This window comes from Jaculus jaculus, chromosome 16 (genome assembly GCF_020740685.1).
Source record: "Jaculus jaculus isolate mJacJac1 chromosome 16, mJacJac1.mat.Y.cur, whole genome shotgun sequence".
Taxonomy (NCBI): domain Eukaryota; kingdom Metazoa; phylum Chordata; class Mammalia; order Rodentia; family Dipodidae; genus Jaculus; species Jaculus jaculus.
In genome coordinates, this window is record NC_059117.1 from 60,030,428 (window position 1) to 60,056,409 (window position 25,982).

At 42.0% G+C, this 25,982-nt stretch overlaps 1 pseudogene; it reads right to left on the reverse strand.

Annotated features, from left to right (window-relative positions):
• LOC123455289 overlaps positions 1 to 25,982 on the reverse strand; it is a 163,864-nt pseudogene that overhangs the window by 46,617 nt on the left and 91,265 nt on the right.

A 25,982-nucleotide genomic window follows, 5' to 3' on the forward strand; every position in this document is an offset into this window, starting at 1 on the left:
TCACATTAATGAGACTTTGAATAATTTATACCCATAGACATACTGCTCTTTACCACAAAGCTTCTCCAGGCTAGAATTTAATGGAATTTAATGAATGTGATTCCCTAATTCATATTCACATGTGCATCAAAGTAATCATAATCGAGAGAAGTCCTATAAAGGTATGATTCTACCAAATGAAACACCTCAGCCAGTATTAGAGAACACCAAATTCAGTAATCCTGTATTTATGAGGAATGCAAGAAAGGTTTTCACTCAAATTTGTGAAACACGACACATGAGACAGTTTTTACACTGCAAGTAAAGACAGACTTTGTATCTCATTTAATAATCATAAACATCCTTGTTTATTGCCACTCTGTTCACTATAACTAGGAAATGGAACCAGCCTAGATGTCCCTCAGCTGATGAGTGGGTAATGAGGATGTGGTACATTTATCCAATGGTTTTCTGTTCCTTGGTAAAGAAATCTAAAATGTGACATTTGCAGAGAAATACATGGACATGGAAGAGATTATACATAGTGAAGAAACCCAGGCTCAGAAAATGAAGCACCACATGTTTTCTCTCATATGTTGATACTTGCTACAAATACTTGTATTTGTATGTGAATTGGAATAAAACATGGTTGTATAGGCCGTAAAGCTAGAAGGGGGTTACTAGGAAGGAAGGAGAGGTGACAAATGGGGGGGGTGGCTATTCCATATATGTACGGAGATGAATAAATTACTAGTGTTCCTAAGGCATAGCTGAAACCAATGGAAGAAACTCAGTAAAAGAAATGTTGGGGGAAAGCTAATTAAAATCTTAGAGGGTATGAATAAGTAATATGGAAATCTACTTTTTTGGACAATGGTGCATTCAGAAGCTATAGATTGTTACTAAAAAACTTTCAGTGTTGACCAAAATCTAGAAATAGCTTAGCTGCATGCAGCTGTATGGGAGAGAGCAAATTCATCTGTGGAAATAAAGAGCAGTGGGCATTACAAGACTTAAGTGGGGCCAACAGGCCAAGTGAGCCAACAGGGGCAATAGTGGCATGTCTGTTATGGGGCCAAACCAACTGCTCTCTGATTGGACTGGAGGCCCACTGCATTGGAGGGAAAGCCTGCATGATACTGAATATCTATGAGCAGGTCATGAGCCAAAGGCTTTTAACACCTGCTGGTGTCTGGCTAAGTGCATGTCTTATGCTCATCAAACTCCCCAATATGCACTTCTATTAATGTTCATACCCATATATTAATGGTACTCTCACTTTTGGTTAGAGAAGCTTCTCTTTTCAGATGTCAGTGAGCGCTGGGATGACTCTGAAGGCACCATACTGCTTAGAAGAAGTAGCAGAAGAGTAGTCATCACTGAAACATCTTTGTCACACCTCCCGAGGCTCAGTGTCCATTGTGGAAATAGTGCCAGAAAGATTGTAAGAATTCAAGGAAGGGACAGACTCACTACAGTGCACTCTTCCAGACTCAAACTAGCGTGGATATCCATGACCTCACAGTGCCTGGCACTACCTATTCAAGACCATCATAGAAGGAAGAAAAGATGATGACATCAACATAAAAGACTAATTGAGGGGGAGGGGACATGGGGAGAGTAGAGCCGAAAAGGGTAACATGTGCAGAGAGGTAGTTATGGTTTATTGTCTGAATTTGTGGAAGTTTTCAATAAAATTTGTCAGAAACAAGAAGAAAAGACATTTTTGAAAGCCTGTTGTCAGCATAGTGCTAAGTTTACATCAGAAAATGTGTGTTCTTTTTTGTAAGATCCATGGTATTACTAAGCTGCGAATGAGGGCTTATCCAACTTTATTTCATGTCTGTTTACATAAAACTTGGACCTTTTTTGGTTCTCCAACTCAGCTTATCCCTGATACTGGTGTGGGGCAGGTGGGACCTTGCACGTATATCACTAGGACCCCACACACATGTGGCAGGAGTAGGCCTGGGATCCTGGTTTCCCGGTTCCTTGTTCCCTGGCTCCTGATTTCCCTGCTGCAGTGTTAGGCCTCGGCTTCTGGTTCCCCAGCTCTGGTTGGCTTGCTGATGCTGTGGTTTGTCTGGGGCCATATGCACATGTGCAGCAAGAGTAAGCACCAGCTTCCTAGTCTCTGTTGGAGAGTTAGTTCTCCACCTGACCCCCACCTTGAAACAGGATTTTGGGGTTCAGGGGATGTCCCACAGAATTGATCAATCCCAAGTTTCAAATATTCCTTGTGTTCTCTCCTACCTTTAATAAAGATGTAATAAAGGGGGTGGTGGCAGTGGTCTGGGCAGGAATGGTCCTTCTGAATGTCAGCATAAACACAGGCCCACCTATGCAAGGAGGCTTAGCAGGGGAATTGTGTGCTGTTGCTGGTTGCTGTTCAGAGGTTATCATCTGGATACAGATGATCCAGCTGAACATCAGCTTTGAGCCAGTCCCTGCCATTTTGAGCTTACGAACTGTCACATTCAGGTGCATATTGCTGGGAAATATCACCTGACCAAGAGCAGCTTTTAGGAAAAAAGTGTTTACTTTTCCTTACAGGATCAAGGGGAAGCTCCATGTTGCCAGGGGCGAATGGTGGCATGAACAGAGAATGGATATCACCCTCTGGCCAACATAAGGTGAACATCAGGAACAGAATAGTGTGTCAAACACTAGCAAGGGGGAGCTGGCTATAACACCCATAAGCCCACCCCCAACAATACACTGCTTCCAGGAGGTGTTAATTCCCAAATCTCTTATCAGCTGGGAACCTAGCATTCAGAACACCTAAGTTTATTGGGGACACCTGAATCAAACCAGCACATTCCAACCCTGGCCCCCATAAATTGATAACCATCCATGATGCGTCAATGCATTCAGTCCAACTTTAAATGTCCACATTTTTTTTTGTTTTGTTTTTGTTTTTGTTTTTCAAGGTAGGGTCTCACTCTGGTCCAGGCTGACCTGGAATTAACTGTCATCTCAGGGTGGCCTTGAGATCATGGCAGTCCTCCTACCTCTGCCTCCAGAGTGCTGGGATTAAAGGCATGCGCCACCACGCCCGGTAAATGTCCACATTTTTTAAATCAATCCTAATGATATTCAAACATCTCCATACTTCAAGGTCTTTTATTTTACTTTATTATTATTATTTTATTTATTTATTTATTTTTGATTTTTCGAAGTAGGATCTCACTCTGGCTCAGGCTGACCTGGAATTAACTATGTATTCTGAGGGTGACCTGGAACTCATGGTGATACTCCTATCTCTGCCTCACGAGTGCTGGGATTAAAGGCATGCGCTACCACACCCAGCTTCCCGATGTCTTTTATTTATTTATTTATTTTTATTTTTCTCAATTTTTATTAACATTTTCCATGATTATAAAAAATATCCCATGGTAACACCCTCCTTCTCCCCACTTTACCCTTTGAAATTCTAGTCCCATCATATTCCCTCCCCATCTCAATCAGTCTCTCTTTTATTTTGATATCATGATCTTTTCCTCCCCTTATGATGGTCTTGCATAGGTAGTGTCGGGCAGTAAGAGGTCATGGATTTCCAGGCCATTATATGTCTGGAGGGAGTGTGTTGTAAGGATTCGTACCTTTCCTTTGGTTTATACATTCTTTCTGCCACCACTTCCTCATTAGACCTTGAGCCTTGGAAGGAGTGATCTATATTCCAGTGTCTTTTAAATGAGCCATAACTAAAAATACACCCCCCTCAAATCTCATACTGACACAGAATAAACATTCACACTGCAAAGGCTGGTATTGGGCATCACAAAGAAATATTCAGGCAATACAAGATCTTAACAAGGCAAACATCAAATTGTTGCTCCATGAACAATTCTAGTCAATGACAAATCTCCATGTCTGATAATTGTAACTGGCAACAAGTATCTGGTATTCCAATTCTGCCCCTCCAGGTAGACTACTCACATTCCTGCAAAACTTTATTGAGGCTGGCAGCTTTCATTGCAGCCATCTCATCCCAGCATCTCAGCTGGGTCTCCACTGCATCCCACGGTACATCCTCACAATTCCACTGGGTCTCACTGCAGGCATTCAGCAAACCTGCTTCACACTGCCCATGGCTGTTTCCAAAACCACAAGACTGTGTTGCAAAATCAATGACCCTCTCTTTCCTGTATTCATTATCCTCTACAATACCAAGTAGGATGCCAGTTTGTTAATTTGGGGTGGGGGGGTGAAGTCGACTTTGAAGAACAGGACACTCCTTGAGCACTCAGTCCCCTTTAACAGAGGCTACATATTTTCTGTTGTCCCAGTGCAAGTCAGCTGACCCAGTTTCAATGGTTGTAATCTCTTAACTGCACTTGATTGGGGAGAAATTTAAGCCCAAAGATTTCATTTTTGTCTGTGACATATCCTGCTCACACCAGTCCATTTATACATAGTGCAACCTTGCACAAATTTTCAGGACACAGTCATAACAGGAAGCCTCTTACACATACTGCTAGCTCTGCCCAAGCAAAACTCTTTAACCCTCATAAGCCAAACCTCACAGTCCATATTCAAGTCTTTCAACTCTGGCTAGACTCATCCATCAAGCTGTACTTACAGCACTGCAAGCCATGTCTTAGGCCAAGGTTCCAAATCCTTCACATTCCTCTTGAAGATCATCTCCAAAAGGTCCAAGCTGCACACTCAGGTGTCTACCAGAAATCACCTGACCGGGAGCAGCTCTTGGGAAAAAAAAAAAACAAAACACTAAACTTTATTTTGACTTCTAGGCTCAAGGGGAAGCCCCATGATGGCAGGGGAGAATGACTTCATGAGCAGAAGGTGGACATCACCCTCTCGCCAACATCAGGTGGACAACAGGAACAGGAGTGTGCTAGACACTAGCCAGGGAGAGCTGACTATAACACCTACAAGCCCACCCCCAACAATTCTTCAGCTGGGAACCTAGCTTTGAGAACACCGAAGTTCATGGAGGACACCTGAATCAAATCAGCATACCAAGTGAGGAAATTGCACACCAGGGCTGGTCAGCATTCTTACCTGGATAAATTTAGACTAAGCTACCCAACTCCTACTGTATAAAAGGTACTATTGCTTCATCCTTAGTAATCTTAACGTGGGCTGATCATGATGCACAACTCCTAGCAAAAAAATCCCCACCAAGATTACCAAGTCCCACAGTACAAAACTCCAAGGAAAAATTGAAGGGTACCCAAGACATAGAAGGCCAAAGTGAGTGCCAGCAAACATTTTTTTCCCTCAAGGTAGAATCACCCTGTAGCCCACACTAACCTGGAATTCACCCATGGGCCTTCCAGGCCAATGGACAGGACACACAGTTGAAGAGATCGTTAAATTAAATGATCTTCCAAGTCACTGAGCCATGCTAAACCTCCCATTCCTCTCCCATGAGTATTGTACAGAATAGCTGTGGTTATGGGTTAACTGGAGAAAGTGTAAAGGACTGTGGTAAACACAAGATCCAGTCCAGGATGACCAACACCAATGTGCTAAAGAAGAGGCCCTGTGCAGCCTCTACTTACCCTTTCCTTGTAGCAGTAGCATTGTGTGTGTCTGTGTGTCTGTGTGTGTACATGCATAGGTATTTCATCATATAGTTATTTTTTGGAGGTCTTCTAGGTTACATTCCCCAATATGAATGGCAAAGCACATTTCATTCAGGCTTGTGCTTTCTCAGTTCTCACATGGCAAACTACTGCCCTTTGCAAACTAAGAGTACACAACTACACAGAGCAGCTGTTCTCTGCCTTCTGAATTGAACATTGCCTCCTAGAGAGATAGGGAAGGAAGCTCATGAAACTTCCAAGACTCATCAGGACCCTCCCCATGTTCATGAAAGCAGTTAACAGTTGCTAGAAAGAGGAGATTCTCTCTAGCCAACAATGCTGTTTTCATGAGTTAGCATCTGAGCTGGAGTGTGCTTTCCAATGATGCAGCTATGTTTGAGTCACCAGGCTTCTATAAGTGACCCCCAGTAAAGTCACTAACTCACCAAACTAAATGGATAGAATCATTTCTGTGGTATGTTGTCCCTTCTGGGATGAAAAGACATTTGTTCATATGTCTTCATGAAGTCACAAAACACTCAGAAACCAGCACAGGAGGCTCAGTGGTTAAAGGCACTTGCTGGTAAAGCCTGATGGCCTGGGTTCAGTTCCCCAGTAGCCACATGAACTCAAGTGCACAAAGTGGCAAATGCATTTGGAGTTCATTTGCACCCATTCTCTTGTCCCTTTTTTGAGTCTGTCTCTCTCTCGACTTGAAGATAAACTTAAAAACTTTTTAAAAATCCACAGGGGAACTTGGGAGAGGACATAATCCTAAACCAGTATGTTTGCAAACACTCTACTGCCCATATTACCATAACATTTCAGGTCAAGTGACCTGGTATTTCAAAAAAAGAAAAAAAGTCACTTCCTTTGACCTCAAGTTCATAGTATGTTTTCACCTTTCAATTTTGCATGCATCTTTTTAGAGCCTGACAGGGTGATGCAGAGGCTGATAAGAATTTTCCTAACAGGGTCCCACTTCCACTGCCAGAATTAATATACTCCATTTAAAGTGCAGCTCACCTGCCTTTTAAAGGAGCTGGTGGCCATAGTTTAATGTGGGCACATATATACTGCTCTTCTTTGAAACATGATCAATTCCAAAAGTGTGCCAGGAATTATCAGAACACTTGAAAGCCGATTGCAACATGAGCCAGGAACAGGGTGCCAGGGGGTACTGGTTAATAGCAAGTGACTGACAGCAACATTTGCTAACAAGCCTCAGATTTCATTGACAGTGCTTGCAGTTCATACTTTGGGTGTGATGAGGGAGACAAAACTTCAGCTCAACTTGTAGTTCAGGCATTGCATGACCTTAGGTAACATACTCTGTCCTCTGTTATTTTCATCTGTACAATGGGGATATAACCCTGTTTATCTCTAAGGAGTGCTGTAAGTGGAAAATAAAAAGCAGCTGGGCTTATTGTGGTGCACACCCTTAACCCCACGATTTGGGAGGTAAAGGTAGGAGGATTGCTTCAATTCAAGGCCACCCTGGGACTACATAGTGAATTACAGGTCAGTCTGAGCTGGTGAAGCCCTACCTCAAAAAAAAATTATATATATATATATAAAAAGGAAAAAAAAGATAAAATACATACTAATAAAGTGCAGTCAACCAATGTCACCCATAATGAATATGCCTGACATGTAATGTTTGCTCTAAAACAGCTAGGAATATCAAATTATTGGGCTGGAGAGATAGCTTAGTCAGTAAAGTGCTTGCTTTCCAAGTTTGAAGACCTGAGTTTGATCCCCTGTACACCTAAAATTCCAGGGTACAGCTGGGTGTGGTGGCACATGCCTTTAATTCCTGCACTTGGGAGCTGAGGTAGGAGGATCACTTTGAGTTCAAGGCCACCCTGAGCCTACATAGTGAATTCCAGGTCAGCCTCGACTAGAGTGAGACCCTACCTTCAAAAAACAACAGCAGGGCTGGAGAGATTGCTTAGCAGTTAAGCCCTTGCCTGTGAAGCCTAAGGACCCCGGTTCAAGGCTAGGTTCCCCAGGTCCCACATTAGCCAGATGCAAAAGGGGCGCACACGCCTGGAGTTCGTTTGCAGTGGCTGGAAGCCCTGGCGCGCCCATTCTCTCTCTCTCCCTCTATATGTCTTTCTCTCTATGTCTGTTGCTCTCAAATAAATAAATAAATAATGAACAAAAAAAAAAACCCAGCAAAATAATTCCAGGGCATGGAGATATATGCCCATAATCCCAGCACTGAGAAGGTAGAGGAGGCTCCTTGGAGTTCACTGGCCAGCTAGTCTAGCCTCATTGGCAAGCCCAAGTGTATAAGAAACCCTGCCTCAAAAAGCTGTCTAGTGTTCCTCTGAATGACACCTGAGGTTATACTTTGGCCTCCATACACTCATACACACACACACATGCAGTATACTTGGAGCAAAAACCCAGGTAAAAACGCACATGGTCAGCATCCCTTCTTCCTTCTGGTAACAGCATGTCTCCTTTGTATGTATGGGAAGAATGTGTTTTTTTTTAATATATTTTATTTATTTATTTGAGAGACAGAGAGAGAAAATGGGTGTGCCAGGGCCTCCAACCATTGCATGTGCAGGTGCATGCGCACCCTTGAGCATCTGGCTCATGTGGGTCTGGGAAATTATAGCAGGGTCTTTTGGTTTTGCAGGCAAATGCCTTAACCGCTAAGCCATCTCTCCTTCTGGGAATCATGTGTTTCCTAGTGAAGTTGTCTTTAGCATTTTCTTCACCCTCTGACATTAGGAAATAACCCAGGCTGGGCAACTACAAGGCCACATCAGGGTGCACAGCTCTGTGATGCACCATGCTATTAGCCCTGTTTGAAATTTGTTCATTGGAAGAGTTTTATTTGATTGGTTTTAGGGTGTAGGGTGCTTTTTGGCCCTAATTTTGTCCTCTTAAACATTACACGAAAATATTTATCATCTTGATTTCTGAGGGCATATTTTTGCTCTCCCTTATATTTTGTGGCCAACAGTAAGTTAAAAAGGAGACATAAAGGGAAGAGAAAGGAAGGGAGGAGGATACTTAATAGGTTGATATTGTATATATGTAAGTACAGTGATTGTAATGGGGAGGTAATATGATGGAGAATGTAATTTCAAAGGGGAAAGTGTGGGGGTAGGGAGGATGGGAATTACCATGGGATTTTTTTTTTATAATCATGGAAAATGTTAATAAAAATTTAAAAATTAAAAAAAAAAATGTGGCCAATACATGGTCTCACAGGCCTCATAGCATTGGCCCTGTGTCACAGGCTTCCCCACAAAACTTCTTCCTCAACCACTGGAAGGAAGGCCTCATCTCTCACTGAAATATGGCCTAGGGCCCAATTCCCAACTGCCACATTTCTTAGGCATTTTTTTCCCCCGTTTTTTGAGTTTTTTGGTTTTTCAAGGTAGGGCTTCACTCTAGTCCCGGCTGACCTGGAACTCACTATGTGGCCTTGAACTCATGGCGATCCACCTTCCTCTGCCTCACAAGTGCTGGGATTAAAGGCATGCGCCACCATGCCTGGCCCTGTCACATTTTTTTTTTCAATTTGAAATATGGCTACATTCATATGCTCACTTAGCATTTTCTTTCTGCCTTCCTGCCTGATGGGAAATCTGAGCCCTAGGCAGAATCATGGTTCCATTAAGCTGAAATAACACACCACTCAGCCTTGCGTCAACAATTACAAGGCCAAAGGCAAGCTGCACCTTCTCCTGTTCAGCCTGATTACTGGGTGGAAAGAGCTCCCTAAACCCAAGACCATCCCGATCTATGTGTCTGCCAAACAGAGTTCTCAATAAGGGGTGGTACGTAGGTGTGTCACTTGGCCATCTTCCACCTGGCCACAAGGCTTCCTGTAACTAGAAAGCAGGGGCTGTGGTCTAAGTAGTATCTCACACACAAAACAAACTCAAGTATAAAGAATGTGAACTTGAGACCTTTTCTTTTTTGACTTTTCATTAAACTTGGATAAAATACACAGAATAAAATCACCATTTTACTCCCCCTTACCCCTTTTGTGAGGTAAGGTCTCACTATAGCCCAGGCTATTAGTTGGTCTTTCTCTTTGTTGGACTGTACTAGATCTTCCACCTGGTCTTCCAGTTTAGATATTCTGTCCTCTCCTTCCTCCACTCTACTGGTGAGATTTTCTACAGTTTTTTTTTTTTTTTTAAATTTATTGACTATGTTCTGCATTGCTAGTAATTCTGACTGGGTTTTCTTTATTTCTATTTCTTTATTTATGTCTTGTATTGTCCTTATTTCATTAAATTGGTTTCCTGTGTCTTCTTTCATTTCTTTGATTTCCTTTTTGATTCTTTGAACATACTTATAATCTTTTTTTTTGAAATCTTTCTCAGGCATTTCCTCTAAGTCAGTCTCCCTTGAGGTCATTTCTGATGCATTAATACTTTTTGGTGGATTTATATTGTCCTGATTTTTTTTGTGTTTCTTGTGTTATAATGTATGTGTTTTTGTATCTCAGATTAATTCAATTTAATGCTTGGATTTTCTAATTATCTGCAGTTTTATTAGATGTATCAATCAATCTGATGTTATATATCTTCAGGGTAGGAGCTTAAGGGGCTAGATATGGCTAAGACTTTCAGAGTATCTACCAAAGTGACCCTAGATGCTGGGTTTGCCTTCTATGAGAATATTTAAGTAGGCTGAGTAGAACAAACTACAGGCATTTTCTAAAACTTATGAAAAACAGCCCAGAGTACTTATGTAAGATTAGGTATTATGACAACCAGATCCTTTAACAAAGTCACAGTCCCTTAGGATGTGTGTTCCTGCACACCCTCAATCCTGTCAATTAGGAGGCTAAGATTTCTGGTCTGTTGAGGGTTCAAAATCAGCTTGGGACCAAGTGAGACCCTTGCCTATTGAACAACAGAAGAGGAAACAAAGGTACTATAAGTCAGGAAGCAACAAATGACAAACCCCAAATATAGCTTATTAAGAATGGCAGATCTGACCACCCATCAGATTTATCATATGATTTATGACATGGAAGGTACAATTACTACTTCTGTTTCAAGCCTATATACCAGGCTTATTTGGCGGGTACTGACCTGGTGTAATCCCAGTTACCTTTTGGGATTGTTTTGGCATCAGTTATGCTGCGCTCTGGACTGAGTCCCACTTTGCTGCAGCGTGGGCTCAGGTAGGCTGGCTGGGTTGCTGGAAACTGCTCTGGTTGCTGGTTCTGGGTGCTGTTTCTTTGCTTACTGATTTTAAAATTCATATTCTTTTTTCAAAATATTTTTATTATTTTGTAAGTAGAGAAAAGAAAGACAGAAAATGGGCATGCCAGGGCCTGCAGTCACCAAAACAAATTGCAGATACATGAACTACTTCACGCATTTGACTTTACATAGGTCTGGGGAACCAGGTTGTTAGGCTCTGCAGGAAAGTATCTTAATCACTGACTCATCTTCCAGCCCCATGTTGATTTTACATCCTACCAAAATGGGCATCCGGAGATTAATAGCCACACCTACGAAGTTACCTAGCCAAGTGTCTAAATGACTTTTATGTTGAGGTGAGTAACTGAAGACACTAGAAGATGAAAAGACCTCCCATACTTAAAGATTTGAATAATGAATATTGTGAAAATGACTATGTTGCCTCATATATAACATCTATAGATTCAATGCAATTACTTCCATATTTTAATTCCATTATTCACAGAATTTAGAAAATAAAATTTGAAATACAGTTTCATTTACCACATGAACAAAATAACAAAGGATGTTGGGACTACTATCCTTGATTTCAAGATGTATTAAAAGGAAATAAGCTGACAGAAAGCTGGAAGAAGCCATTCTGCATGCATTTCAATGGGAGAAAGAGAAATCACCAGTAAAGATACTTGACAGTGAACACTGCAAGCCTCATATTTGGCCAGCCAGGCCAAATGAGCCAACAGGTGCAATAGTAGCACGTCTATCATGATGGAAACCAAATGCCCTCTAATTGTACTGGAGGCCTGTAGCATGGGAGAGAATATATCCCTGATACTGAAAACTTTAAACAGGTTTAGCCTTGAGCCCTAGGGGTGTAACGTTTGCTGCTGTCTGGCTAAATGTGTATACTATGCTTATCAAACTGCCAAGAAAGCATTTCTCTTAATGTTCATACCCTTATATTAATGCTACTCTCACTTTTGGTAAAGAATCTTCTCTTTTCAGAAGGCCATGACCTTGGGATGACTCAGAAGGCATCATGGTGCTGGAAAGAAGTGACAGGAGTGTTCAGTACTGCAATATCTCTGTCACACCTTCCAAGGCTCAGGGTCTATTGTAGAAGAGGTGGCAGAAAGAATGTAAGAGCCAAAGGAAGGGTAGGACTCCTTAAAACATGCTCCCACAGATACAAAATGGCCTGGAAATCTATGACCTCACAGTGCCTGACACTACCTACACAAGGTTATCAAATAGGACAAAAAGATCATGACATCAAATAAATGAGAGACTGATTGAAATGAGGAGGGAATATGAGAGAGAATTGAGTTTCGAAGGGGAATGTGGAAGAAGGGAGGGTATTACCATGGAATACTTTTATAATCATGGGAGTTGTTAATAAATTTTTTTTGAAAAGGAAAAAAAGAAATAATTCAAAAACAAGGTACTAGCCTAAAAGCATGTGTAATCCAGAGAATAGTATAGCATTATCTGACATACCTGGTGTAGCAACAGTTATTGGGTATCTTATTATCCAGGCATAATTACCATTCTCTATCTATAAAATATATTGACAATTTCTATACATGTATATCATGTATTTTGATCATAATCCTCTCTCCCTACTCTTTTATTTTCAATCTCAAACTCCATAACCCTCTTCCACTGAATTGTTCTTCTCAACCAAACTTTTCATTTGTATTTATTTATTTTTATTTGTTTTGACTTTACTGTCTTTTGTAAGTTTGGGAGTTAAACACACGAACACAGAAGCTCTGCAGTATTGAGCAGTTTTACAGCAAAATGGATCCTCTCGCAGTCATCTCTACATTACCTCTGGTGGAAGAGGTACTACGAATGCAGTTAGTCTGTCCTTGTGGCCTATCTGGTCAGCAAGAACACACATCGGAGCACAGCAGTGCGGCCTGGGGAATCATAGCAGCAGTAGTTGGTGAATGGTTGTACATAGAACTGACATGAAGGCTCACACTGTTATAGTCCTATAGCCCACACACAGACAGACGGAGAATATCACTTCTATTGACAAGAGAATGTGTTACTTATGTTTCAAGTTTAAAACTTGAGGACACTTTAAATATTTTTTGTTTATCTTTATTTACTTATTTGATAGCAACAGAGAGAGAGAAAGAGGCAGATATATATAGAGAGAGGGTGAATGGGCACGCCAGGGCCTCCAGCCACTGCAAACGAACTCCAGACTCGTGCTCCCCCTTGTGCATCTGGCTAATGTGGGCCCGGGAGAATCAAGCCTTGAATTGGGGTCCTTAGGCTTCACAGGCAAGCACTTCACCACTAAGCCATGTCTCCAGCCCTCAAAGGCACTTTAAAAGCAGACAATACAAGATGCTCTAATTCTAGATGTCATAACCTATTTTAATAGTGGCCTGAGAGTTGATAACATTGAGGACCACTCACAGGCTTAATAAAGTCAACTTCAAATATAAAAGCACATTGTTTGCCAAAATCTAGTTACATTGGTGACATGTTACTGTAAAATATATCTTTTGAGAAAGATTACATTATGAACTTACGATAAATTCAGAAATTACTACTCTTCAAAAATACTTTCAGATCTTCCAACATACATTGGATGTAAATTTGGTAAATCCACTTCTTCAGATAATTCAAAACTCTCAGCAAAATATCATTTTGAAATATTTCTAAGGCCTAAAGAAACAGGTGAGAGTATCTATGAAACAGTGACCTAATACAGAACAGCATTTGTCTCCACTAAGAACATCCATTCCATTCTAAAGCTGTCTTCCAGTAAATAATTTGCACCTCACAATGTTATACAAATATGTCATGTTTTTTATCATTTAAATCTGTGCTACAACATAGACAATTTTTACAAAATGTTTCAGAGGTCACAAAAAAAAAAAAAAAAAAAAAAAAAAAAAAAAAAAAAGATGGGCTTAAGGCAGATGGCTGGAGGAAATGACCGTCTACCTAGCTGGGACCTCAGTCGTAGAAACAGTCCTCAAAGAAATGGCATACCTGATCACCATTAATCACTGCTAGAAGAGCTCAGGATAGTTTCTCATATTTGTCTGTCTAAAAACTCAGAACCTTTTCAACTTTAACAACTCAGTGCAGGATAGTTCACTATCCACTGAGGCTGACTGTCACTGTGATGTGGTTCTGGTGAGCTCAGCTACAAAACACTAAGACGGAATGGGAAGGAGGGACTCTTCTCTCTCCAGTGAGTGGAGCAATGACGTGTGAGTTACCAATGCTTCTAGGCATGGTTTCCCAGCATCAGCAGAACGTTAAAGCTCTATCAATAAGACATGTCGGAAACAGAAACACCAATAAATAATGTCCAACACATATAGCTTTCCAGGGATCCACGTGGGCATGGCTGAAGATTTCAGGGCCAGGGTTGTATTAGCCACATTCTTTAATACACAACAGTAAGCTCACCTACTACTCAGTTTAAATACACAAAAACTAGCAGGACATGGAGGCACATACCTTTAATCCCAGCACTTGGGAGGCAGAGGTAGGAGGATTGCCAAAAGTTTGAGGCCACCCTGAGACTCCATAGTGAAGTATAGATCAGCCTGGGCTAGAGTGAGACCCTACCTCGAAAAAAAAAAGAAAACTATTATAATCTAAACTTTAATTTTCACCATAAACACAAATAAAGGGCTCAAAACATTAGACTATGGAAAAACTGAATGTGAACACCCTCTGTACCAGGATGCTTTGGGCATTCTGACCATCTGAAGGAGATATTTAAACAGTACATGAGGTCAATGCTAGAAATGATGTCACTGGTTCTTATGCTCTATTATCGCATTGTACCCAATAAGGAAAGCAAGTCAGGAGGATTGTGCCAACTCTCAACTGCTTGGCATCTTCCCCCAGCAAATACATAAACAAATGCTCTGTTCTGTATCTTCTCTTTCAGTATTTCTAGAGGACTGCACTACCAGTAGCGGAGTTCACTGGGAATACAGTGTGGGTCGAGCCAGTGGACCACTAGTAAACAAAATCTGTTAGCATGAAGAATGAGGTATCAAAACTGGGCGGCGCATGCCTTTAAACCCAGCACTCATAGGCAGAAGTAGGAGGATTGCCATGAATTTGAGGCCACCCTGATGCTACATAGTGAATTCCAGGTCAGTCTGGGCCAGAGTGAGACCCTACCTTGAAAAAAAAAAAAAAAAAGAGGTATCAAACGTACTCCTCCACGTCCAGAGCATGAGTGATGGCCAGCTCTTGAGAACCAAAGGTTAAAAACATAAGAACTTGAGCTGACAAAGTAAGTTGGCTTTGCATTGCATTTTTGTACAGAGCAGGCAACATTAAACTCAAAGCTTCATTAATCTATGTCCTCGGGAGTAAACAGTCCATAGTTCAGTTAAGGCAAGCATGGACTTTGGCCAGAGTCATTTTACAGTTAGTTAAGAGGGTATTTGTCCCCACTGTGTGAACTACCTAGTAAGTAGTATCCCAGTACCTGAGGTCTTGTCACCCAGCTGTGTGTGAAGTACTTTCTGCCCGGCACAGCCAACAGCACGGAAGTCCTCCCATACACACTGAGTGACTGATCTCACTCTCAATCCTGAATAGGTTATTCCCCAAAATGTACTTTAGAGAAGATAACTGTTTTTACATTATAACATTTAGAATTAGGTTCTCCAATAAGTAACTATGATCTTAAAATGAAACACATATAAACTACCATTTTGTTTAAATCTAAGAGACCATTAACTTTTACGATGCACCAGATCTCACTAAGGAAATACATGACCCATTATGCTATGACACATGCCCTGTCACAGAAAGTGTGCATTTTGTATTTGCTCCATCAGTGCTGTGAGCGGCCTTTATCACCAATCTTGTGCCCATGGAAAGAAAGTGTGGGAAAGCTGGCTAAGTCCTCGGCGCAGCTTCATCCCGGGAGTGCACCGCCTCTGGATCGCCTCCCCCACCGGTGGTCACTGCATGCCTTTCCATGCAGGCCCTTTCCCAGAGAGTGTCTCCCTGCAGTAAGGCCTGCTGCCCTCCCTCAGCAGGAAGCTTCGAAATACCAATGTTTGATGTCTTAATGGCAGTCCTGCATAAATCAGTCACAATAGCCTCTTGTTGCTTTGCATTTTGTTTCATGGATTCTGAGGGTTTTGGCAATTTTTCCTGCCTCCAGTTGCATTCCTTGGTGTGTGATAGGCAATCTTTCTGCACGTGCCTCACTGACAGAACATAGCACAGTTTCATCTACTGTGGGCAGCTTCCTTTTTAGGACCCATGAATCCTGTCATCTTGGAAGAACATAGGGAATTGCAGTCATTCCTCCAACGACAGAGATTTGCTTCACTAATGTCCAACATGCGGCCTGCTGCCGTTTCCATGGTGTGTGGCATATACACGAACCCGTAGTTTCAACGCTGAGCCTCAGACTAGTCATTTTCTAAATGCCATTTTCTAAGATATTTTCTAAATGCCAGTTAAGCTGGATACACTTGGTACCAACAATGTACCCATCACTAGAGGTGTGATGACAGTGACAGCTGTAAATTCACGTGTGCACAAGCTAGGATAATTGCATGACTATCATCTGGTTGACAGTAATGAGACGCCTTCCAATTTCATACAAGTTGAAATGTCAAGAGAAAGGTACACAGTATTCTTATAAAATGTGTTTACAAACCTAAAATGTTTACACTTACATCAGTGCAAGAATAAAAAGAAGCCCAAAGCCAAAAATTAACTGCACCAAGTAGAGAGGCCAGCGGAGGTGACACTACCTTCAAGATAAGTTTGCAATGGTCCGATTTGGTTTTAATTCCCTGTGTTTTTATATGGCTTACATAGAAATTTTTGGTTTTGAACTGGTGATAAATCCGATTACAAACGTTCCTCAATTCCAAAGCCAAGTCTCTGCAGACAGAGGCTTGCTCACCCCCGACAGGACAGGAAGCAGTGGGATCAGAGGTGGTCTTTTGCAGGATGGGCCTCATCCTGTGCGGACACACCCAGTTCTCTTCCCCCACTTCAGACCCTGACGCTCTTGGTCTCCTTCCTGGGATCCTGTGTCTCCCACCAATTCCCGCAGGAACTTGAAGTTAGACAAAAATAGATGCCATTCAAAATACCAACCGCCCGCCATCACCAGCAGGACGATGAGCAGCATAGCCACGAACACCAGCAGGGTCAGGCTCATGTCCTGTCACATGTTGGCCCCACGGGCGGAGTGGATGTGGCGGCGGGGAACTGAGGTGGCCGGCAGCACCACGCACTCTGGTGTGTCACGGCGCTTGGACCCCTGGCGATGACCGGATGCGCTTCCACCGCGGAGCCCCCGCGTCCAATGAGCACCGTGATGCAGATGGTCTATCGAGCCCTCAGTGCGAGTGGCGCGGTGATCCCTCCGCCCTCAGACACGCCAGATGTCCATGTCTCCAGGCAGCCTGCCTCTCCTCCGCCTCAGGTCCCCTCCCCCGTAGCAGCTCGAATTTATTTATTTATGTGTTTGTTGATATGCAAGCAGAGAGAGAAGAGAGATAGAATGAGCCTGCCAACGCCTTCACTAGCTGCAAATGAATTCCAAATGCATGTGCTTCTTTGTGCATTTGGGTTTATGTTGTTAATGAGCAATCAAACCTGAGTCATTAGTCCAATAAAAGACTAAGACACAAGAAAGCAAATAATATCCCTGATGAAATTTGAAGCAAATATTTTCAGTAAATTCTAGCAAATTGAATCCAGGAACACACCCAAAGTATTATCCAACTTAATCAAGTAGCTTCATTCTCAGCAACACAGAAATGATGCAACATGGAAATTGACAAAAATCCAAGTCATAAGTGGACTTAGTGACCTAAATTACATGATCTCTTCAATAGATGTAGACAAAGCCTTTGCAGAAATACATTCCTCATTCCTTCATGAACAAAACACTAGAGAGATGGTTTAAGAGTTAAAGTACTTGCCTGCAAAGCCAAAGGACCCAGGTTCAATTCCTCAGTACCCATGTAAGCCAGATGCACAAGATGCCACATGCATCTGAAGTTCATTTGCAGTGACTAGAGGCCCTGGTGTGCTCTTTCTCTCTTACTCTCTCATAAATAAATAAGTTAAAACTCAGTAGAGAATCGGGACAGAGGGATCATATCTCAACCTAAAAACTGTTATATAAAACAGACATAAGACCCATATCATATGAAAATGGGAGAAAGTTGAAGCATTCCCACTAAGGTCTGAAAAAACAAAGGGTGGGACTTCCGGTTAAGATGACGGCATAGTTACCATGCCAAAGCAGCCTAGGGGGGAAAAGTCCAAAAAAACTCAACAAAATACAAACTTTTAATAAAAAGTGAGGTCTACAGGAAATTGAAGCAGCAGCGGAGAAGTAGAAGAAATCCAGAGCCCGCACAGGCCAGAAAAAGCGGCCCCGGCAGCTCTGCCAACCAGAAAGCCACCAGACTCGGCTCCAGCCATGGGAAAAGCCAGGTGCAGGGACCTGCCTCTCACTCTGGAGCTCTCCGCAACTCAGGAAACCTGAAGGGAGAGCGGCAGTGAGCAACAGAGGTGCAGACCACAAGGTAGAAGAACACGTGGACCAGCGAGAGAACTAGAGCAGCTGCGGCTCCCTCCTCTCCCCCACCACCTGTGCCCAGCTTCAGCAAACAGAGCAGCAGTCTTGGAACGCCAACTTGAGCCAACAGTGGGACCCAAGCAGGAGCAGAGTCCGGCAGCAACATCAGTGGTTCCGGCACCGGTAACAGCGGCCCCAGCAACAGCAGACTCAGCAGCAGCAGCTTCAGTGGAAGCAGCAGCAGTGGACCCAGCAGCAGCATCTTCAGCAGCAGCGATGGCTCCAGCAGTGGCAGCTACAGCAGCAGCAGCCGAAGCAGCAGCAGTGGTGGACCCAGCAGCAGCAGCTTCAGCAGTAGTGGTGACAGACCCAACAGAGGCAGCTTTAGCAGCAGCAGTTCCAGCAGCAGGTGTGCTGATCTGCAGGGCCACAGTTGCCAGGTTCAGTTTTCCCCACAGGAAAAGGCAGGGCCCAGCTCCAGAAATCAGAACAGCAGCCCGACGACCCTGGCAGCAACTTGACTGAGACCAAAATCATCCAAGGTAACTGGGAAGGGTCTCACTTGGTCACAAGCTGACTTGGATTCCTCAACAGACCAGAAATCTTATCCTCTTTGTTGATAGAGGATCTGGTTGTTATAATTACTCTGGCATACATACTTGGGGCTATTTTTGATTGAATGGGTACAGTGTTTAGTTAACTTTTAGAATCTACCTGTATTTTATTCCACTCAGCCTACTTGAATACTCCCATAGCAGGGAAACTCAACCCCTAGAAGCACCTTTGTAGATACTCTGAGAGTCTTAAGAGCCACACCTAACACCTTAAGCTCCTACCCTGAAAATATATAACATGAAATCAATTGATACAGCTAAGAATGCCCAGCTAGCTAAAACATCCAAGGATTAACAATCCAAGATGCAAAATTATATACATTATAACACCAGAAACACTAAAAAGCAATACGATACAAATCCACCTAAAAGTATTAATGCATCAGAAATACCCTTCAGTGAGAACGAGTTAGAGGAAATGCCTGAGAAAGATTTCAAAAGAATGATTGTAAATATGTTCAAAGAAGTCAGAACAAATCAAAGGAGTCAAAGAGGAACTCGAAGAGGAAATCAAAGGAATCAAAGAAGATGCAGGACACCAGTTTCATGAACTAAAGAAGGCAATACAAGACATAAATAAGGAAATAGAAATAATAAAGAAAAACCAGTCAGAATTACTAGCAATAAAGAACACAGTTAATGAAATAAAAAACTCTGTAGAAAATCTCACCAGGAGAATGGATGAAGGAGAGGACAGAATATCTAAGCTAGGAGACCAGGTAGCAGATCTAATACAGTCCAACAAAGAGAAAGACAAACTTATAGAAAAGTATGAGTGGGAATTTCAAGATATTCGGGACACTATGAAAAGATCCAATATAAGAATTCCGCTCCAAAGGCACAGTAGGCGTTTTCAACAAAATCATAGAAGAAAATTTCCCCCAAATTAGGAAAGAGGTGCCAATGCAGATACAGGAAGGCTTTAGAACCCCAGCTAGACAAAACCTGGAAAGAACCTCTCCTCGTCATATTATAATCATACTTCCAAACACACAAACCAAAGAAAAAAATATTGAAAGCAGTTAGAGAGAAAAATCAAGTTACCTACAAAGGCAAGCCCATCAGGATTACAGCAGATTACTCAACACTAACTTTAAAAGCCACATGGGCTTGGAGTGATATATTCCAAGTTCTGAAAGATAACAACTGTCAACCAATGTTACTTTATCCTGCAAAGCTATGCATTAAAATAGACAGAGAAATAAGGACATTCCATGACAAAAGCAGGTTAAAGGAGTATTTGAAGACAAAACCAGCTCTACAGAAAATACTTGATAGAATCCTCCATGCTGAAGAAAAGGAAAAGCACACATATAAGGAACCTAGAAAAAACAAGCACTACTCAAGTACTAGTTAACACAGGAGAGCACAGGTAGAACCGGAACCACAACAACAACAAAAAAAAGGCAAACATAAATACACACCTTTCAATAATATCTCTTAATATCAATGACCTCAATGCCCAAACCAAAGAAAAAGGTTTTCAGACTGGGTTAAAAATCAGGATCCTACAATTTGTTGTCTCTAAGAAACTCACCTTTCAACAAAGGATAGACATTATCTTAGGGTGAAAGGTTGGAAGACGGTGTTTCAAGCAAATGGGCCTAAAAAACAAGCAGGTGTTGCTATCCTAATATCTGACAAGGTAGACTTTAGTCCAATGTTCCAATGTTAGTCAAGAAAGATAAGGAAGGTCACATTATATTGAATAAGGGCACACTACAACAGGAGGACATTACAATCGTAAACATATGCACCTAACATGGGGGCTCCCAAATTCACCAAACAAACACTATTAGAACTAAGATCACAGATAACACCAAACACAGTGGTGGTGGGTGACTTTAACACCCCATTCTCATCAAATGACAGGGCATCCTGGGAAAAAATAAACAGAGAGGCATCTGAACTAAATTAGGTCATAGAAAGAATGGACCTAACAGATATATACAGGACATTTCATCCAAAGGCTGCAGAATATACATTCTTTTCAGCAGCACATGGAACATTCTCTAAAATAGACCATATATTAGGACACAAAGCAAATCTTAACAAATTCAGGAAAATTCAAATAATTCCTTGCATTCTATCTGACCACAATGGAATTAAACTACAAATCAGTAGCAAGAAAGGCTGTAGAGCATACACAAAATCATAGGTAAATGACCTAATGCTTCACCTTAAAGCCTTGGAAAAAGAAGAACAAGGCAAACCAAAAATCAGTAGATGGGAAGAAATAATAAAGATGAGGGCAGAAATTAATGAAATAGAAAAAAAAAAAAACAATCCAAAGAATTAATGAAACAGAGTTGGTTCTTTGAAAGGATAAACAAGATTGATAAACTCTTAGCAAATCTGACCAAAAGAAAGAGAGAAGAGACACAAATTAATAAAATCAGAGATGAAAAAGGTAACATTACAACAGATTCCAGAGAAATTAAAAAAAAAACATAGGGACATACTATAAAAGCATATACTCCACAAAGTATGAAAATCTGAAAAAAAGGATGATTTCCTTGATTTATATGACCTACCTAAATTAAGTCAAAATGAGATTAATCACTTAAATAGACCTATAACAAACATGGAGAGCCGAACAGTTATCAATAATCTCCCAACTAAAAAAAGCCAAGGCCCAGATGGATTCACTGCTGAATTTTACAAGACCTTTAAGGAATAGCTAACACCATTGCTTCTTAAGCTTTTCCAGGAAATAGAAACAGAAGGAATTCTACCAAACACCTTTTATGAGGCCAGCATTACCCTGATACCATAACCAGGGAAAGATAGAACAAAAAAAGAAAATTACAGACCAATCTCCCTCATGAACATGGATGCAAAAATTCTCAACAAAATATTGGCAAACACAATACAAGAGTATATCAAAAAGATCATTCACCCTGGCTAAGTAGGCTTTATCCCAGAGATTCAGGGATGGTTCAATATACGCAAATCTATAAATATAATACATTATATAAACGGTTGAAGGACAAAAGTCACATGATCATCTCATTGGACACAGAGAAAGCATTTGACAAAATCCAACATCTGTTCATGATAAAAGTCCTATAGAGACTGGGAATAGAAGGAACATATCAAAATATAATAAAAGCTATTTATGACAAGCCTACAGCCAACATATTACTAAATGGGGAAAAAATGGAAGCTTTTCCACTAAAATCAGGAACAAGACAAGGGTGTCCACTGTCCCCACTTTTATTTAATATAGTTTTGGAAGTCTTAGCCATAGCAAATAAGGCAAGAGACACACATAAAAGGGATACAAATTGGAAAGGAAGAGATCAAATTATCATTATTTGAAGATGACATGATTCTATACATAAAGGACCCTAAAGACTCTTCTAGCAAACTGTTAGAACTGATCAAAACCTACAGCCATGTAGCAGGCTACAAAATAAATACACAGAAATCAGTAGCCTTCATATATGCTAACAACAAACACACAGAGGATGAAATCAGAGAATCACTCCCATTCACAATTGCATCAAAAAAACATAATAATAATAAAGTACCTTGGAATAAACCTAACCAAAGAAGTAAAGAATCTCTATAATGAGAACTTTAAAACACTCAAGCGAGAAATTGCAGAAGACACTAGAAAGTGGAGAAACATCCCTTGTTCCTGGATTGGAAGAATCAATATTGTGAAAATGGCAATCTTACCAAAAGCAATCTACATATATAATACAATCCCTACCAAGATTCCAAAAGCATTCTTCATGGAAATAGAAAAAGCAATCCAAAAATTCATCTGGAATCACAAAAAACCTCAAATATCTAAAATAATACTGAGCAACAAAAATAAGGCTGGTGGTATCACCATACCTGATTTTAACCTATACTACATAGCCATACCAACAAAAACAGCATGGTACTGGCACAAAAACAGACATGTAGATCAATGGAACAGAATAGAGGACCCAGATGTAAGCCCAAGTAGTGATAGCCAGCTGATATTCAATAAAAATGCCAAAACTACTCATTGGAGAAAAGACAGCCTCTTCAGCAAACGGTGTTGGTAAAACTGGCTATATATCTGCAGAAGGATGAAAATAGATTCTTCTCTCTTGCCATGCACAAGAGTTAAGTCTAAATGGATTAAAGACCTTAACATGAGACCAGAAACTCTGAATCTGCTAGAGAAAAATTAGGGGAAATCCTTCAATATATTAGTCTTGGCAAAGACTTTCTGAATACAACCCCAATTGCTCAGGCAATAAAACCACAGATTAATCATTGGGACCTCATGAAATTACAAAGATTTTGCACTGCAAAGGACACAGTGAAAAAAACAAAGAGGCAACCTACAGAATGGGAAAAAATCTTCGCCAGCTCTATATCTGATAGAGGATTAATATCTAGGATATACAAAGAACTCAAAAAGTTAAATAATATGGAATCAAACAAGCCAATCAAAAAATGGACTATGGAGCTAAATAGAGAGTTCTCAAAGGAAGAAATACGAATGGCATATAGGCATCGAAAAAAATGTTCTACGTCACTAGTCATCAGGGAAATGCAGATTAAAACTACATTGTGATTCCATCTCACTCCTGTTAGATTGGCCACCATCATGAAAACAAATAATTATAAATGTTGGCGGGGATATGGATAAAGAGGAACCCTTCTACACTGTTGGTGGGAATGCAATCTGGTCCAGCCATCGTAGAAATCATTGTGGAGGTTCCTAAAACAGCTAAAGATTGATCTACCATATGACCCAGCTATAGCACTCCTAGGCATATATCCTAAGGACTCATCTCATTTCCTTAGAAGTACGTGCTCAACCATGTTTATTGCTGCTCAATTTATAATAGCTGGGAAATGAAACCAGCCTAGATGTCCCTCAACTGAAGAGTGGATAATGAAGATGTGGCACATTTATACAATGGAGTTCTACTCAGCGGTAAAGAAAAATGAAGTTATGAAATTTGCAGAAAAATAGATGTACCTGGCAAGGATTATACTAAGTGAGGTAACCCACACCCAGAAAGCCAAGTGCCACATGTTCTCCCTCATATGTGGATCCTAGCTACAGATGATTGGGCTTCTATGTGAGAAGGAAAATACTTAGTAGCAGAGGCCAGTAAATTAAAAGGAAGATATAAAGGGAAGAGAAAGGAAGGAGGAGGGTACTTAATAGGTTGGTATTGTATATATGTAAGTACAATGATTGAGATGGGGAGGTAATATGATGGAGATTGGAATTTCAAAGTAGAAAGTGGGGGGGGAGGGAATTGACACAGTCAGGGTCGGGGGCGGGGCTCGGGGCTCGTCCAATGGGCGCGCGGTCCACCCGCTGTCAGTCAGGGCCGGGGGCGGGGCTCGGGGCTCGTCCAATGGGCGCGCGGTCCACCGGATCGCGGCGGGCGGGGCGGCTTCCGCAGTGCGCGCCTTTGTGTCGGAGCGCGCGGCCCGTCCTGCAGCTCGGGACGCCGGGACCGTTTCCTTCCTGGAGTTTGGGGGCTTCGGTTCCCACTGTGCGGCCCGAGCCACCGTGCGGCGGGAGAGCGGACGGAGCCGCTGGCGTTGGGGACGCCGGACATGGTGAGTGTGACGTCCGGTCCGGGGCGGGCCTGGCGGCGGCCGGTGTGCACGGCGGCCTGGGCTCCGCGTCTTCCGCCGCCCCGTCCCCGGGCCGAGCTCGCGATCGGGCGCCCACACTCCGCGCTTCTCCTGTGGTTCTACGGCGCGGGCGAGAGTGGCTCCTACATGCCAGAGGAGAAAGGTGACACCTCATGACGTGTAACTCTGTTCCCTGGCTCCGCATTGTCCGCGTCACTTGGCTCCTGGCTTCTGTTCCCAGGACTCCCAGACCCCACACTTCCTGAAGCCCTCATATCTGATTTGCAGGCTGTTGTAACATTGTGCTTGTGTAACTGAATTGCTACATAGTCTTATACTTGTTTCTAAGTCATCAGGCTCCATTCTGTCGCCTAGCTGCTCAGAACTCCGTCCTTTGTAACCTAAACTTTGACTCTTGGCTGGCGATCTTAAGTGACTCCCACCTGTTACTGACCATGAGGAAGGTGCTCACCTGCTGTAGTGCGGTTGTCATGGCTTCGCAGGCATATTTCAATCAACAGGCAGAGGTGTATGAAGGCTTCAGGGTAGCAGCATGTTGTTGGAATCTGTGGTGTTACTGATCTAGATAAAAAGGAGCTTGGGACTCATATCCATGATTTGGGTCAAGATGTACTATCTAGTCATGGTTTGATAGCAGATGGAAACTGTAGCAGTGCGGCAATAGTCTGGGGTGGTTCGTAAAGTTGGTTTCACCAATTAACGTGTAAGCAGCTGAAGAGAAGACACTTTGCTCATCCTGCCTGATCAGAACACCCACTTCCCCAGGGCAGCCATTCCCCTGTGTTTCTTAAACCGTGTTTTACCCTCTCAAACCCTTACAGCTCACATGTAAAACTTTGTGTGTACTTCTGGGTGTCTGTTCTAGGCTGTTAGCTCTGAACCTACAATCTAGCTCTGAATCTCTGTGACTCTCCTTCCACTGTCCTAATTCAGACATGTGAATGTGACCCCTCTTCATTCTGTCACTGGCCCATCTGTCTCTAGTCCCTCTGTGTCTCTCACTACCTTTATTTTTTAAAATTATTTATTTGTTCATTTATGAGAGAGAGCTAGAAAGAGAGGGAGAAATGGGTGCCCCAGGGCCTGTAGCCATTGCACATGAACTCTAGACACATGTACCACCTTCTACCTATGGCATTATGTGGGTATTTGAGAATGGAACTTTGATTCTTTGACTTTGCAGACAAGCACCTTAACAGCGAAGCCATCTCTCCAGCCCCTCACTACTATCTCTTTTACTTACTTACTTGTTTGATAGAGGAAGAGGCAGATAGGGATAGAGAATGTGTGAACCAGGGCCTCCAGTCACCGCTAACAACCTCTGGATGCCTGTGCCACATTGCCTCATTACCTATTCTTTTTTTTTTTTTAATTTTTAAATTTTTATTAACATTTTCCATGATTATAAAAAAATACCCCATGGTACTTCCCTCCCTCCCCACCCCCACACTTTCCCCTTTGAAATTACATTCTCCATCAT